A 14149-nucleotide genomic window follows, 5' to 3' on the forward strand; every position below is an offset into this window, starting at 1 on the left:
ATGGCCCTAACAAATGCAAGACCGATCGCAAATAAGACTTTTATTCAGTGATTTCTTTCTCATTCAGCAATGGTTTAATGATTCTATTCAGAGCCTTTGATGTGATTGCAGGAAAGTGGAACGAAAATGGAAAGACAATTACAAGTCTCTTACGACATTTTAAAGAGTTGTCTGACCACTTTTCAAGCCACTGTAAAACGTGCACGGGAAAATTATTTCTCTGCCTTAGTTGCCGAAAATCAACATAACCCTAAAGTTTTTAGTGCTACAAAATCAGTTGTATCTGCACTAGAGCACTTTAATTTTAATCTTAACTTGTCCGACGAAACGTGAAGATTTTTTTCAAGATTTTTACAAGTAAGACTGACGCTGTTAGCCAGAATATTGCCCCAATATGGTTAGGATTATGTCACATTCTTATGATAGGAGCCAAAGAAAATCACTGACAGAGTTTGAACCTCTTTCCCTTCCTTGTTAAGGGAAATAGTGTCTAACTCAAAATCTTATTTTTCTTCTTCTTCCAATGTCATTCCATCTAGTCCTTTCAAACATGTGTTTGACATTGACCCCTGGGTGCTTTCTATTCGAAATGCCTGCCTCTCAACAGGCACTGTTCTCTCCTGTTTTAAACATCTAGTAGTCCAGAAATTGCTTAAAAAGTCTATTTTAGACTCTCACGTACTTTCCAATTATCATGCTATTTCAAAGTTGCTGTTCTTCTCTGAAGTTCTGGAAAAAGTGGTCCTTCCTTTTTTACCAAGCAATAATGTTTTAGAAATATTCCAATAAGATTTTAAGGCCCTTCATAGCACTGAGACTGCATTATTACTAGTTAAATGGCCTCCTTCTTATTTCTGATGCCGGGGATTGAGGGAATATTGGTTCTTTTAGCCATTTTCAGACCATCAAATTGTACTAACCCTATCTGAGTATTTGGGTCAACTTTCTACTTTTGTGAAAGATCACGCACTAAATTTGGGTGTTATCTTTGACTGATTGATCGCCAAATGAATTCTGTAGTTAATCGGCTTTTTAATCATCTTGTAAAAATCTCATAAGTTCAATCATTTTTATCACCTCCAGATCTTGAGAAAGTTATTCATGCCCTGATTTCATCCCACTTTGATTACTGTTAACTCTCTGTAAGTCAGGAATCAGTAAGTCATCACTTTGTCGCATACAGCTAGTTCAGAGCACCACAGCTAGGCTATTGACAGAGACAAGAAACAGGGTCATGTAACACCTATCTCGAGAATACTCCTCCATTGGAGATAGGGTTCTCTCCTTCGGTCTCTTTTTAAATCACGATTAAAAAACTATTTTTTAGATTGGCTTTTAGTGTCGATCAATGAGAGTCTTATTATTTTAGTCCCTGGTTGCATTGTATTGTAACTATTTACGAGGTTCTCTTGATTGTGTTTTATCGGTGCAAGAACTTTGTACAGCACTTTGGAGGACTTCAGTTATTTGAATGTGCTGTAGAATAGAAATTTACATTACACTGGCCAGATGACTCCCCTCGTACATGGCACAAGTCTCAAAATCTACATGCCGTTACCCATGGTCTATGACTTTCTGACCACTCAGTGCACTGAGACTGTTTTGTTCTCTCTTCTGAGATGTCAGCTTTGATAGGACTCGCTGTAAAACTCTCCAGCAAAAGTAGCTGATGGCAGTTGGCAACAAAGTTCAGTTTGCTCTCAAGTTTCAGGCTGAGTACAGGGAGTTTTGGAAGCTCTGGAGCACTTGCGTACTGTGTGGACCTTATGGTTGTGACAGATCATACGCTGCGGAGTAATGCCTCTTAAGGATTCAGCAACAGACATCACTGCCAAGTCAGAGAGGGGTCATGAAATAAGCAAATTATAGCAACTTCCAGAGAGAATAGCATATGTGAATTTATAAAAATCCTTTAAATAAAAAAAAAGAATGTTTTATTATGAAATGCACATTATCACACACACGTATGCAAATTACCCAGGTCCTTAGCCGACGTCAGGTCTGCAGAGAGTTAGTACAGGCACTCTTGATGGGGCTGTCTGCATTTTCATCATACTACCATGTGCACACTGGAAAAGCAAGGCGAGCAGGTCGGCGCACAGTGCTTTCCCTGCAGTGCATGAGCATAACATGCTGTTTAACTGCACAGGCTCAATCCGTAAAGTGACCTACAGGTGAACAAAGAAGTGTGACAGTATAAGGCATGGAATGAAATGTTTGTTATAATAATTAACGATGAGCTTAATTAATGAAAATAGACCTTCTGAACAAAGTTTCATGGAAAAACAAGAGCGATATGAAACTAAGGCTACAGGTAGCCCTCTAGCAGTCTTATGATATTTGTATTACTATCAAGCACCCTTACTGTGTAGTACCAAGTTATCATGTGACATTTACTGTCACAATAATATCGACTCATTTAAGCAGATTACACACTACTCGCTTTAGACACAAAGCTCCTGCAATGCCACACACACAGAAACACTGAAGCTGAGTGGAGTTGCTTTGGTGGGGAGGTAACCAGTGCCAAAACACTCAGCATAGAAATCTGCAACTGCAGTGAATAAATATGAAAACAAGAAAGGGTAACAGAACAAATATGTGTAGACGATATCTGCAACTGCAGTAAATAAATGTCGACAGACCACTGTATAACAGAACATGTAGGTTTATGTTAGCAAACTGCTACACAAAATCTGTAGGGAATGTGGTCGTTTCCTCATTGATCTGCGACACCCGCATCTTACCACTATCTCTATATTACAAACGTTTGATACTGATCATGTAGAAAGAACAAAAAAATAAATAAAATTGCTCGAGTCATAAATTAGCATGCCATGTGATACGAGCTAGCAAAGTAGCATTGACAAGAGAGCACTTACCGTCACCTTTGAAAAGAATTTTCATGAAAATTTTTGTGCCCCCGTTCAAGTGTTTTCGATGATATGCGGCTTTCCATTGACCGTGTAACATGTGCCATGGTCATTTTTGGAAGATTGTTGAGAGAACAGCCGAAGAACAACCCCGATTGCTCCATTGTGTTTGCCGACCACCATTAAACAGGAAGTTGGTTATCCCAGCAAGAAACTGGCAGGAAGTTGTCATCGATACCTACTGGATTCCTCTCCCAGTCGACCAATAAAATACTCAGAAGAGGATTCTACTTTGCATCGTTCCCAACATGCCACGCTGGCTCTGGCAAGAGAGAAATAATAGAAGAAAAGAAGAAATAATACAAGAAAATGATTCATTTTTAGATGTAAGCCATTGTAAAATAAATCATCCATGTACGAAAATGTAGTAGTTGGTAAAACTAAAGCTTACATTGATGAAATAGTAGTACTACAAGCTGTATGAGCCCACCCATCAACGTGAGAGTGTAAGGTGGGACGCTATACATAAGGAGCTTGATCAGCTCTAGCTATCGTGCTCGCTTCGGCAGCACATATACTAAAATTGGAACGATACAGAGAAGATTAGCATGGCCCCTGCGCAAGGATGACACGCAAATTCGTGAAGCGTTCCATATTTTGCACATCGTAATTCAGAAAAGTCTATTCAGAATAGTCTATTTCACTATTCCATGCCAAATGTACAATTTTCTTTGTACGACTTGCCACTGAAAGGGTTAAAAAATGCCTGTTTTCAATGCAGCACGTGATGAGTATGTGTTGAAAACACAAGTACTCTTAAACTGCTTGCCGTTTATTGGCAATGTGGGATATTTTCAATATTAAGTTTCATTTGAGTTGATTTTTCCATTCTCTTCCGTTCTCAAAGGTATTATTGCAAATCTCTGTATCACTCCAATTATGAATGTGATGCCAAAGCAAGCCATATATTACTACATATATAGTAGATTTCCTTTTTAACCTTCAAATTTATCTGTATTTATCCGTAAACTTAAACTTAAACTTAAAAGGACGAGTCTGTCCTTGTGACAGAGGGGACTGGCTATTTTTAAGCAATCTTTGAAAGTCATCTGAAGTGTAGAATCGATATAACAGACGTTTATCTGGTTGCTGGGGCGTTTCAGTTAATGTACTCTTTGTTCCGTACAGTTACAGCACGTTTTCGTGGGCCAGTGGCGCAATGGATAACGCGTCTGACTACGGATCAGAAGATTCTAGGTTCGACTCCTGGCTGGCTCGAGCATTTTTTTGCTCGTTCCGTGGTACGAGCTCACGGTCTGTCCCGTATCAGCTGCAGTCGCGCAACTCGCAGACTGCGCACCGTTTTCCAACTCGCAGCCCGGGGAGGGGGGGGGGAGGAGATTATGAATAAGAAATAGCTTACATTTTACTTCCACATCACTCGATAACTATATTAGTCAGTATATAATTGAAGTCATTACTTTTTACTTCGCGGATCCATTTTTGCGTAAGATTGTTTGAATTGCCCTTTTTTTAAATAATAAAAAAAGATTCCGAACTTTTAAAAAGGCAATCAGCCGCAAGCTGGAATTCCATTTCAATAAGTAAATCACACAAAATAAATGTCTTTGTAATACGGCGCACAGCTACAAAACGCCTACAGTTTATCGCGAGGTTTTTTTCTCTGCATGGGCTCGCTCTTCGTTACAGGGAACGACTTTCACTTTGCTGATAAAATGCGGTGTCGCGTGTGAACTACTACTTCTTCACATCGAAAGCGGAAACCCTAAAAGCTGGAGTTTGTGGGGACCTTCTAAAACGCTTAACATTAAAAAGGGTTAACGTGGCGTAATGTTCCGAAACAGCGACCAATAATAACCAAATTTCTCTCGGACATATCTGCTCATAAACACTCCCATTCGGCGAAAAAACCGAAATGCCAATTTTGGCGATTATTGGGCGATGTTTTGGAACATCTATTAACGATAAGCTTTTTCCTTTAAATATGAGTTGACGTCCATACTCGGTTTTCATTTTTTCGCTAGACGGGACTATTTATGACCAGATATGTCCGAGAGAAATGCGGGGATTGGTCGCTGTTGCGGAACATTAAGCCACCTTACGCTTTTCACATAAATCTTTTTAAAACGTCCCATGTTCTGAGCTGTAAGCACTTGCGTCCTGTATATTCTGCAGGGGAATGCTTCAAGGGGTGAAAGAAGTTCGTAGAATTCCCAGTTGTAGTTCGCAAGTTTTCCACAGAGTTTAAAGTACACTGCTCCAGTGTGTTTAAACTGCAAAAAGTATCACCACGATACCCACGTCTTTTTACCTTGTTTATCCACAACATGTCCTAAATAAAAGACGCTTCGAATGCTGAGCTGTACACGTCTTCACCAGTAAGGGAGGCTTCCTCTGAAGCAGCGCTCATTTCTTCCAAAACAGAAGCACGCGTGCTTCGCAAATTCAACCAATCACGCTGTCCGTAGGTTGTCCGTCCTTAAAAGACTGCCATGTGATTGGTTGGAACTGCGTTCGTTTTCTGTACAGTAATGACTGCGGCTCACGTGCGCCATCTAGAGTTATTCCTTACTGACAGACCAGCGGGGGAGCTCCACGACTTCTCAGTCAGTTGGGTTAGATTAAGCTAGACGTGGTGATCGTCCGACAAATGTTTAGATAATGGCAATTTATGTCGGACAATCATGACTTCAAGCTTAAATTAACCCAGCTTGTTGTGTCGAAAGCCTCCCCCCTATCGCGTGCACTCTCAGTACCGCGGTGTTTTAACAGCATTTAATTCGCCAACACCGACTGCATGCGAGCTACACAATTGTAATGTTTAGGGTATAATCTACGAGTTAGTGGATGTCAGTAGAAATCTGAAGTCAGCCTGACCTTCCAATCCAGAGATAAGGGGAGGGGGTTGTGCTGGCAGGGAGGAAAATTACGATTCACTGCCATGCTGTACTTGTGTAACTGCGTATAAACACATGTTGTGTTGTACCACGGGTAAAACCACTGGTAGGTGAAATAAAATCATATAGTAGATGAAAAAACATTCACTCGTCATAAATCTGGGTGTCAGGAGTGTGAATATTCGAGAGCAGTTATATTAAAATATCTTTTACATTTTGCTTAGGGCTGACCAATGCGGTACTGAGAATGCGCGTGCACGCCAAAGGGTAGGAGAGTTTCGGCACGAGACCGTGTTCATTTCTTAGCCGTATAATCTGTCGGATTTAAGGTACCCCAATTTACATGGATTTTCTCTTTGTTCACTTACTTATATTCCAGACACCCACAAATCCGATCATTTATCCGCATAAGCAAGAAATCCTGTTTGATGAACTAGGCCCCTGCTTGATTAACTAGGCCCCTGCTTGATGGTCCAGGCCCCTGCTTGTAGCAGGATAGGCTCGCAGGCTAAACATGGCAACATGTAGGTCTACAAGCGGACTACCTTTCATATAGTGCAAGGCAGGTCCCGGGTTACGAAGGTTCGTAGGTCCGTCTTGAAGTGGAATCTGAAGTCGGAACAGATACATATGGTTGCTATTTAGCGCCAGTTAGTCAAATGCATAGTATACGGCACATATTTTACCCTTTACATATAAAACACGTAAACACTTCCAAATAAACAAAACATCATAAACACAATATGGTACATAATGACAATATAATACAGTAATTACAAAAGTAACTACATACGGTACTGTGCTGTAAAGAGAGAATTTGGGTGTGTGCATGTGTGAAGATATACAGTACCATAAAAAATAATTAAAGTTCTTAAGCCAGTTTAGAAAGAAAAGATCACGACTAAAGGTTAATATTTACCCTAGCTCCATCGCCGTCTTGCATGCTGGCAGCGGCCTTCACGACTTAACGTTTACACGAACCGCTGAGGCCGCGCAATGTTCTTACGGGCGTCACAAAATAGTGCGTGTGTGCATTATGAACTTTTATATCCGAGTCAAATTCTTAATATATTGGGCCCCATGTCCGTCAATTTGTAAGTACGAGTTGTCCGTCAGTCGCACGTTATTAACCCGGACACTCACTGTACTGAAAATGAACTCCCAAGTAATCCGCTACATCGAGTTAATTCGTAGTATACTGCTTAAGAGTCAGTCACATTTCAACTTAAAAATACATTTTTCATCGGACTAAAATATGTTCGACTTCAAAATTTAAAACATAGTAAACTCACATTTCTGAATTTTTAAGACCTTAATTGGTTCAACTCCAGTTTAAGACTTTTCAATAGCCCACAGACATCCCTAGATGGTCGGCCACCTCGATCCATTTCGACGCACTGCCGAGGTTAGTGCGCGATTCATAAATTGGCTCCAGCACAATTCCGCTGGCCTCCATTAGGTGGCAGGCTTGTTACACAGGTGAAAACCCAGCACTTTATATTCGAGTGGAAACGTTCTTGGTCTATGCCAGGGAGCATTATGCTGTATTACAAAGCATTTCTACTGCAATTTGCAGGTGCAACTTCTCACATAACAGCAATACCAACTGATGGGGGTCATGTGTGGCTCCTACTGCCAGTCATGCATGGAAGTAATTCTTAGTAGCCACGGCGAAACACGTTTCCTCCTCCTACCGAGATTCCGGTAATTCTAGGTAGCGACAGCCAGTCACACTACCTTCTGTGACCAAGTTTCAGGCTAAATCTTGGTTGCAGCAGCCAATTACTTTTCCTCCTACCAAGTTTCGATGCAAATCTTGGTAGTGACAACCAATCACATTTCTCCCTCCTACCAAAAATGAAAAGGACGGCCCAAATGGTCAAGTAATTCCAGAGAATAATTTATTATGAGAAACACTCCCAAGAAGTTGGTGATTTAATACTGATTTATATAGGGGTCTAAATTCATCATAATTAATCATTATAGAATTTAGTGATTAATTGTCATTGTTGACACACAAGAACAAAACGCGCCCTCTGCATTTAACTCATATGTGACAACGTGACATGGCCGGGGGGCAGCTAATTCAGCGCCCAGGGAGCAGTATCTTGCTGGCTGGGGATTCAAACACGCCATCTTTCAATTACAAGCGCACATCCATAACTATCAAGCCACCACTGCCCTATGGATCTATCGATCGGTATGTCTATTGTATGATGAAAATCAGAATTTAACACATTTTTCAAGGCTTGTAAGCCCAATATGATTTTTATAAATATAAAGTTTTGCTGAAGCAAGGTGTAGATTTTTTCCTCCATTGAAAGTGTGATGGCTCCAGCCACACAGTAAGACCTGGGGTCAGTATTTGTATGTGTTTTCTGCATTACAGCTGTTATTGTATTGTCTTTGGGGTTAGGTGTAGTGTATGTGGGCATATATTTTGATACTGTAGGGTTGTGTGTAGTGATTGTTTAATCTTTTGGTTTGTAATTACGGGTGGCATGGTGGTGCAGTGGTTAGCACTGCTGCCTCACACCTCTGGGACCCGGGTTCGAGTCTCCGCTTGGGTCACATGTGTGTGGAGTTTGCATGTTCTCCCCATGTTATCATGGGGTTTCCTCCGGGTACTCCGGTTTCCCTCCACAGTCCAAAAACATGCTGAGGCTAATTGGCATCGCTGAATTGCCCATAGGTGTGCATGTGTGAGTGACTGGTGTGTGAGTGTGCCCTGCGATGGGCTGGCCCCCCACCCTGGGTTGTTCCCTGCCTCGTGCCCATTGCTTCCGGGATAGGCTCCGGACCCCCCGCGACCCAATAGGATAAGCGGTTTGGAAAATGGATGGATGGATGGATGTTTCGTTGACCTCTTTTATGGGCCCAGTTATTAAGGTTTCAGTTTGCTATTGTTTGCATTTTGGGGGTCAATAAAGCCCTATTTCTTTAAGTTCCTGTCTTTGTCGCCCTACTGCTTGGTCCCTCACAATTGTTGGCAGCGGGGGCATCATTCAGTGGCAGACATAGGCTTTTTCTTTCTTTTGGATTTTTGTTTTTTTTTTTTTTTTGTCCTGTGTTCCCCTCCAGTGAGGAAGAAGTGGGAAAGACCAAGGAGCAAGGTGTAGATTTTTTCCTCCATTGAAAGTGTGATGGCTCCAGCCACACAGTAAGACCTGGGGTCAGTATTTGTATGTGTTTTCTGCATTACAGCTGTTATTGTATTGTCTTTGGGGTTAGGTGTAGTGTATGTGGGCATATATTTTGATACTGTAGGGTTGTGTGTAGTGATTGTTTAATCTTTTGGTTTGTAATTACTTTGGTTGTGGGGGATGGTCTTATTCAGTATGAAGGTGTGGCTGGGGGCGGAGGTGTCTTAAAGGACAACCCCTGGAGTAGGCACGAACCATGTGCTGCCATGGCAAGAGGGGGAATTGGGTTTTAGTTCTGTTTTGCTTTGTTTAGGTATATGTAGTGCTTATTTGGTTTATCCCTTTTGTGTGTGAATTGGTTTGGCCAAACCACTATATATGTTCCCTCATGTCTCCTTATTAAGAAGGTCAGCTTGCTTCAGTTACTGTTTTGCTTTGTTATGTTTCGTTGACCTCTTTTATGGGCCCAGTTATTAAGGTTTCAGTTTGCTATTGTTTGCATTTTTGGGGTCAATAAAGCCCTATTTCTTTAAGTTCCTGTCTTTGTCGCCTTACTGCTTGGTCCCTCTCACAAAGCTATGTATGTTATTTTCACAGTTACGGCTGGAGCTGAATTTGATCCCCGACCTCTTGGTTAATAGTCCAGTGTTTTATATACTCAGTGAGGAAAAAAGCTAAGCACCCAGACAAAGCTGTGGAAATATGAATCTGCATGTAGTGAAAGGTCATGTGACTTTATTGCAATGATTATAATATCAGATCAAACGGGCAACAGAGTTGGCAGTATGGGCACACTGCTGGTCCCATGTCAGTAGGGTGTGGCAGCCCCCCGATCCTGGATACATGCGGCGATACTGTAGGAAGGGAGTCGTGCAGCTGTTGTAACTGGCACTTGAGATCCTGCAAATTGGCACTGGGTCTGAGTTCACATCCAAGCTGATCCCACACATGTTCAATTGGGAAAAGATCAGAAGACTGGGTTGGCCACGGGAGGACCTCAACACGACACAGGCAGTCCATAGACACACGTGCTGTGCATGTACAGACATTATCTATACCAGGGTGCTGTCTTAGAAGGGAAAAGACATGCGGACGCAGGATCGCACTGACGTAGTGCTGAACCATCATGGTCCCCCAAATCACTACCAGAGATCACCTGAAGTCATACCCTATGGCTCCCTACACCATGATGTCATACCCTATGGCTCCCTACACCATGATGTCATACCCTATGGCTCCTTACACCATGATGTCATACCCTATGGCTCCCCACACCATGATGTCAGGAGTAATTGTTGGGTATTTTCCCCCTAAATATACGCTGAAAACCAACCAGTCTCTGAACACAGAACAATATGGACAGCTGCAATGATCTTTTAAGTCCGGTCCCCACATCGAGGTGTCAGCCTCTCAGTAGGACACAGCCAACTTCAAAAGAGAAACTTCCCTTGCAGTTTCTTTTATTGAGGTACACAAACAGGATATGTAAATGACAACAGCCTCTGTCTGTTTAACAGGTCAGCTTCAGAGCAACAAAACAAACCATCTATAGTGAATTTCAGGAGCCCTCATGACAAAAGTGAGGCCCTGTCAGGGTCACTGTGGTGCTCAGGGAGAGAACATCAGGGGCCAACCTGAAGGTGCAGAGTTTCCTGTTTATCTGAATTGCTAAAGCACATCCCCTGAAACCTTCTATCCTTTTCTAAAAGCAGTAAACACAAAACCCAAGTTACATTCACAAAACCTTTGATTTTTTTCTTGCAAAATCAAACTATATTATAAAAACTATTTTATCTGTGCCAAACACTGCTTTCAGATTACACAATCAGTACATCAGAACACTACTGAGGAGTCATAACATTACAATTGAAAATACTACCAGTCAAAACTGTTGCTGACATGTAGAGAAACGTGTGCACTGTGGATGTGGCCTTTTGCATGTTGAGCTGCAATATTTGGAAACCAAAAGACCACAATAAGAAAATAGTCTACTAAAAATGTATAATTATACGTAAAGCAATATGTAATGTTTGCAGCATTCAGTACTCCATAAAAGTTACTGTAAAGGATAAAATGAAATTCAAATGAAAGGTATGTTATAGTAAAATATAGTCTAACTGTCAAGCCGAAGAATATTTATTGTATATCGTAGTCATGTTTCAGGGCTGGACCCTTACTAGGCAATGGGGGACAAATCCTCCGTTGTGACCCATCCATACCTTGACATAGAAATTCGATTCACCTATGGCACTCGCACTCTCATCCAACACATATTATATGTTCTACTCACTCTTTGACAATTTGTCACGTTTAGAAACATGAGGACAGTTTTGAATGATCGTGTTTAAGCCAGTTGTATTGTCGGAGTAAAAATTACACTACCCAATACCTAAAACGGCTCTTACGCATAATGTTTGCGCCATATAAAAGTCGCGCACTTGATACGTCATGTCCTCTTGATATCGACGTCTCTGTAGGAAGGTGAGTTTAATCCTGGCGTCTCGGTGCTTTGAAATATCCATATGAATCCGTGTAAACGCAAAGCCATCTCTTGTTTGTAATAACAGACTTATGTTCCTCCTTAGACGTGTCTCAGAATATGAGGGCTAAGGTAGGTACTTTATTCGCCTTTTTAATACACGTAATAGTGTGTGGTTGACATGGTTAATGGCTGCAAGTATAACCACGAGCAAAATGAAACTCGAACGTATATGGTACTGAAAACATTTGTTTTTCTATGCTTTTTATGTATACGTTTGAGATTATCATGATTTTGCCATTTGGAATTTGATAGTGGTTCATTGTGGCGCTCATTTGGCATAGTTTACCCCAGAACTACTGCAATGTAGCTTACTGTTGAATGTCACCAAGTGCCAGCTGATACAGTAATATTAATTTATCTTTAGACGTCACATTGCCAGCCCTTACGGGCATTTGTTGTGAACAAAATATGTTTTGTTTTACAGTGGAGGAAGAAACGTATGCGCAGGTATGATTTGCCTCTAATTTTATTGGGTTCAATACACTTTTGTACCAAAATATCTCCTCCATAGTTTCGTATATGGAAAGCAAATTGCATGACCCTTGAACAAAAAACTTAAATATTACGTTATGATTAGACGTGCCGTGTCTTATTCTGCTTTGTCTTTGAAATGATTTATTCATCTTATCAGTTCATTAAAAATAATTATACCACTGTTTCTACCTCTTAGTTTCTAGTGCGTTGGTGCTGTGAAAATTTAGATTACAGCAGTTGGATTCAGTCCGAAGTACTTAAAAGTTTTATGAGAATATAACTTTTAAATGTTAGTATTTGTTATGCAAGAGTAAAAATCTAAGGCAGAAAAAAATGAAACTTCACTGTAACTGTTAAGGGAAAAGTAATGGCCACTTTCGATTTCAGGTTTAGGATGTATCAGTACAATGTTATAAAGAAAAGTTCGTCATAAAGAAATTGTACAGTTCATGTTTTCCAGCTTGATGCTCTCATGCACCTGCTGATGTTGATCTTTGTGATTCAGGCTGAAGCGCAAGAGGCGAAAGATGAGGCAGAGGTCTAAGTAAACCACCCTAACCCTCACCACAGTCAGCCTGCGGCTGCAGTACATGCTGGCTTTCCAGATGAGCCTGGGATGGACTGGCACTAATTGCAGCTCTGAAGGAATGGCTCACTGCCGAAAATACAACATATTTTGTATGTTGAAATATCCATATGAATCCGTGTAAACGCAAAGCCATCTCTTGTTTGTATTAACAGACTTATGGTCCTCCTTAGACGTGTCTCAGAATATGAGGGCTAATGGCTCACTGCTGACAGCAGACAGTGTGTGGAGTAACTCTCGGGATGTTCTGAAATACAGTTTTTATTTAGCAATTTGAATTAAAAAATGTTCAGTTGTGCAAGTTGTTACTGAGTCTTTGCTGGATCTTTGAAATTTTACCAAAATGGTTTGCAGACAAAACATCTCTTAAAGATATTTCATCAAAAAGAATGCATACCTTGTCAAAACAGTACTGTAACAGTGATGGAACAAGTGATTTTATTTTTAGTTTGCAAAATGAAGACCCTATTAACAAAGATCTAATTGTTATATTAGCATTTTAAGTGGCCTGGTCATTCATATCTATGTGTGCAAAAGCTAAAACAAAATGCAAATATTCTAATTGGCTCTGGTCTCATACCAGTTCTTTATAGAGCGGATGTAGCCTATAGGGCTACTATCCCTAAACTGCTGGTTAGTGACTCAACACACCCTTTATAATAGGGACCTTTTTTGGGAATGGCCTGGCTTTTACAAATGGGATGGTCTCCATCCTAATTGGAGGGGATCATTCATGCTATCCCAAAACATGCCAGATACTTTATCTGCCTGAGAGCAGCACCAGACCTCAGCCTTGCGGATCTTAAATTGGAGGCCGGTTATTCTCCCACCTTTCGCTCATGTCTGACTGTGACCCAGGTGCTCCATCAGACGGCGTCCCCTATATGTAACAGCTATTTAAATTTGATGGCGAGCGCCTGGTGGCCAGGCCTGCACCCATGGGGCCTGGTCGGGCACAGCCCAAAGAAGGTATGTGGGTCCCCCCTCCAATGGGCTCACCACATGTAGGAGGGGTTGGGTGCAGTGTGAGTCGAGCAAGTTGGGGATCTCAAGTGCCAATTGCAACAGCTGTGGGCCGACTTGCCACAGGAGAGGATACAACAGCTGTACGACCCCTTCCTATGGTATCGCCGCATGTATCCAGGATCGGGGGGCTGCCACACCCTATCGACATGGGACCAGCAGTGTGCCCATACTGCCAACTCTGTTGCCCGTTTGATCTGATATTATAATCATTGCAATAAAGTCACATGACCTTTCACTACATGCAGATTCATATTTCCACAGCTTTGTCTGGGTGCTTAGCTTTTTTCCTCACTGAGTATATAAAACACTGGACTATTAACTAAGAGGTCGGGGATCAAATTCAGCTCCAGCCGTAACTGTGAAAATAACATACATAGCTTTGTGAGAGGGACCAAGCAGTAAGGCGACAAAGACAAGAACTTAAAGAAATAGGGCTTTATTGACCCCCAAAATGCAAACAATAGCAAACTGAAACCTTAATAATTGGGCCCATAAATGAGGTCAACGAAACATAACAAAGCAAAACAGTAACTGAAGCAAGCTGACCTTCTTAATAAGGAGACATGAGGGGACATATATAGTGGTTT

The 14149-nt window shown here is 41.4% G+C and overlaps 2 long non-coding RNA genes and 2 other non-coding genes across 5 annotated transcripts; 3 read left to right on the forward strand and 1 right to left on the reverse strand.

Annotated features, from left to right (window-relative positions):
• Positions 1–1911: 1911 nt before the first annotated feature.
• Positions 1912–7047, reverse strand: LOC125713329 (uncharacterized). Of its 2 annotated transcripts, XR_007383554.1 has the most exons (4): positions 6711–7047; positions 6337–6400; positions 2883–3195; positions 1912–2168 (listed from the first exon to the last, which is right to left on the reverse strand). It is a non-coding gene; the product is annotated as an uncharacterized LOC125713329 (long non-coding RNA). The 2 variants fall into 2 exon arrangements; XR_007383555.1 differs by lacking the exons at positions 6337–6400; positions 6711–7047 and adding an exon at positions 5206–5324.
• Positions 3427–3533, forward strand: LOC125713539 (U6 spliceosomal RNA). Its single transcript, XR_007383618.1, has one exon. It is a non-coding gene; the product is annotated as a U6 spliceosomal RNA (small nuclear RNA).
• Positions 4079–4151, forward strand: trnar-acg (transfer RNA arginine (anticodon ACG)). The gene has a single exon. It is a non-coding gene; the product is annotated as a tRNA-Arg (tRNA).
• A 4308-nt stretch (positions 7048–11355) lies between the features above and the next one.
• Positions 11356–12837, forward strand: LOC125713344 (uncharacterized). The gene is made up of 4 exons (XR_007383562.1): positions 11356–11415; positions 11520–11545; positions 11901–11923; positions 12456–12837. It is a non-coding gene; the product is annotated as an uncharacterized LOC125713344 (long non-coding RNA).
• The last annotated feature ends 1312 nt before the right edge of the window (positions 12838–14149 follow it).

The sequence above is a fragment of the Brienomyrus brachyistius genome, chromosome 18 (assembly GCF_023856365.1).
Source record: "Brienomyrus brachyistius isolate T26 chromosome 18, BBRACH_0.4, whole genome shotgun sequence".
Taxonomy (NCBI): Eukaryota; Metazoa; Chordata; class Actinopteri; order Osteoglossiformes; family Mormyridae; genus Brienomyrus; species Brienomyrus brachyistius.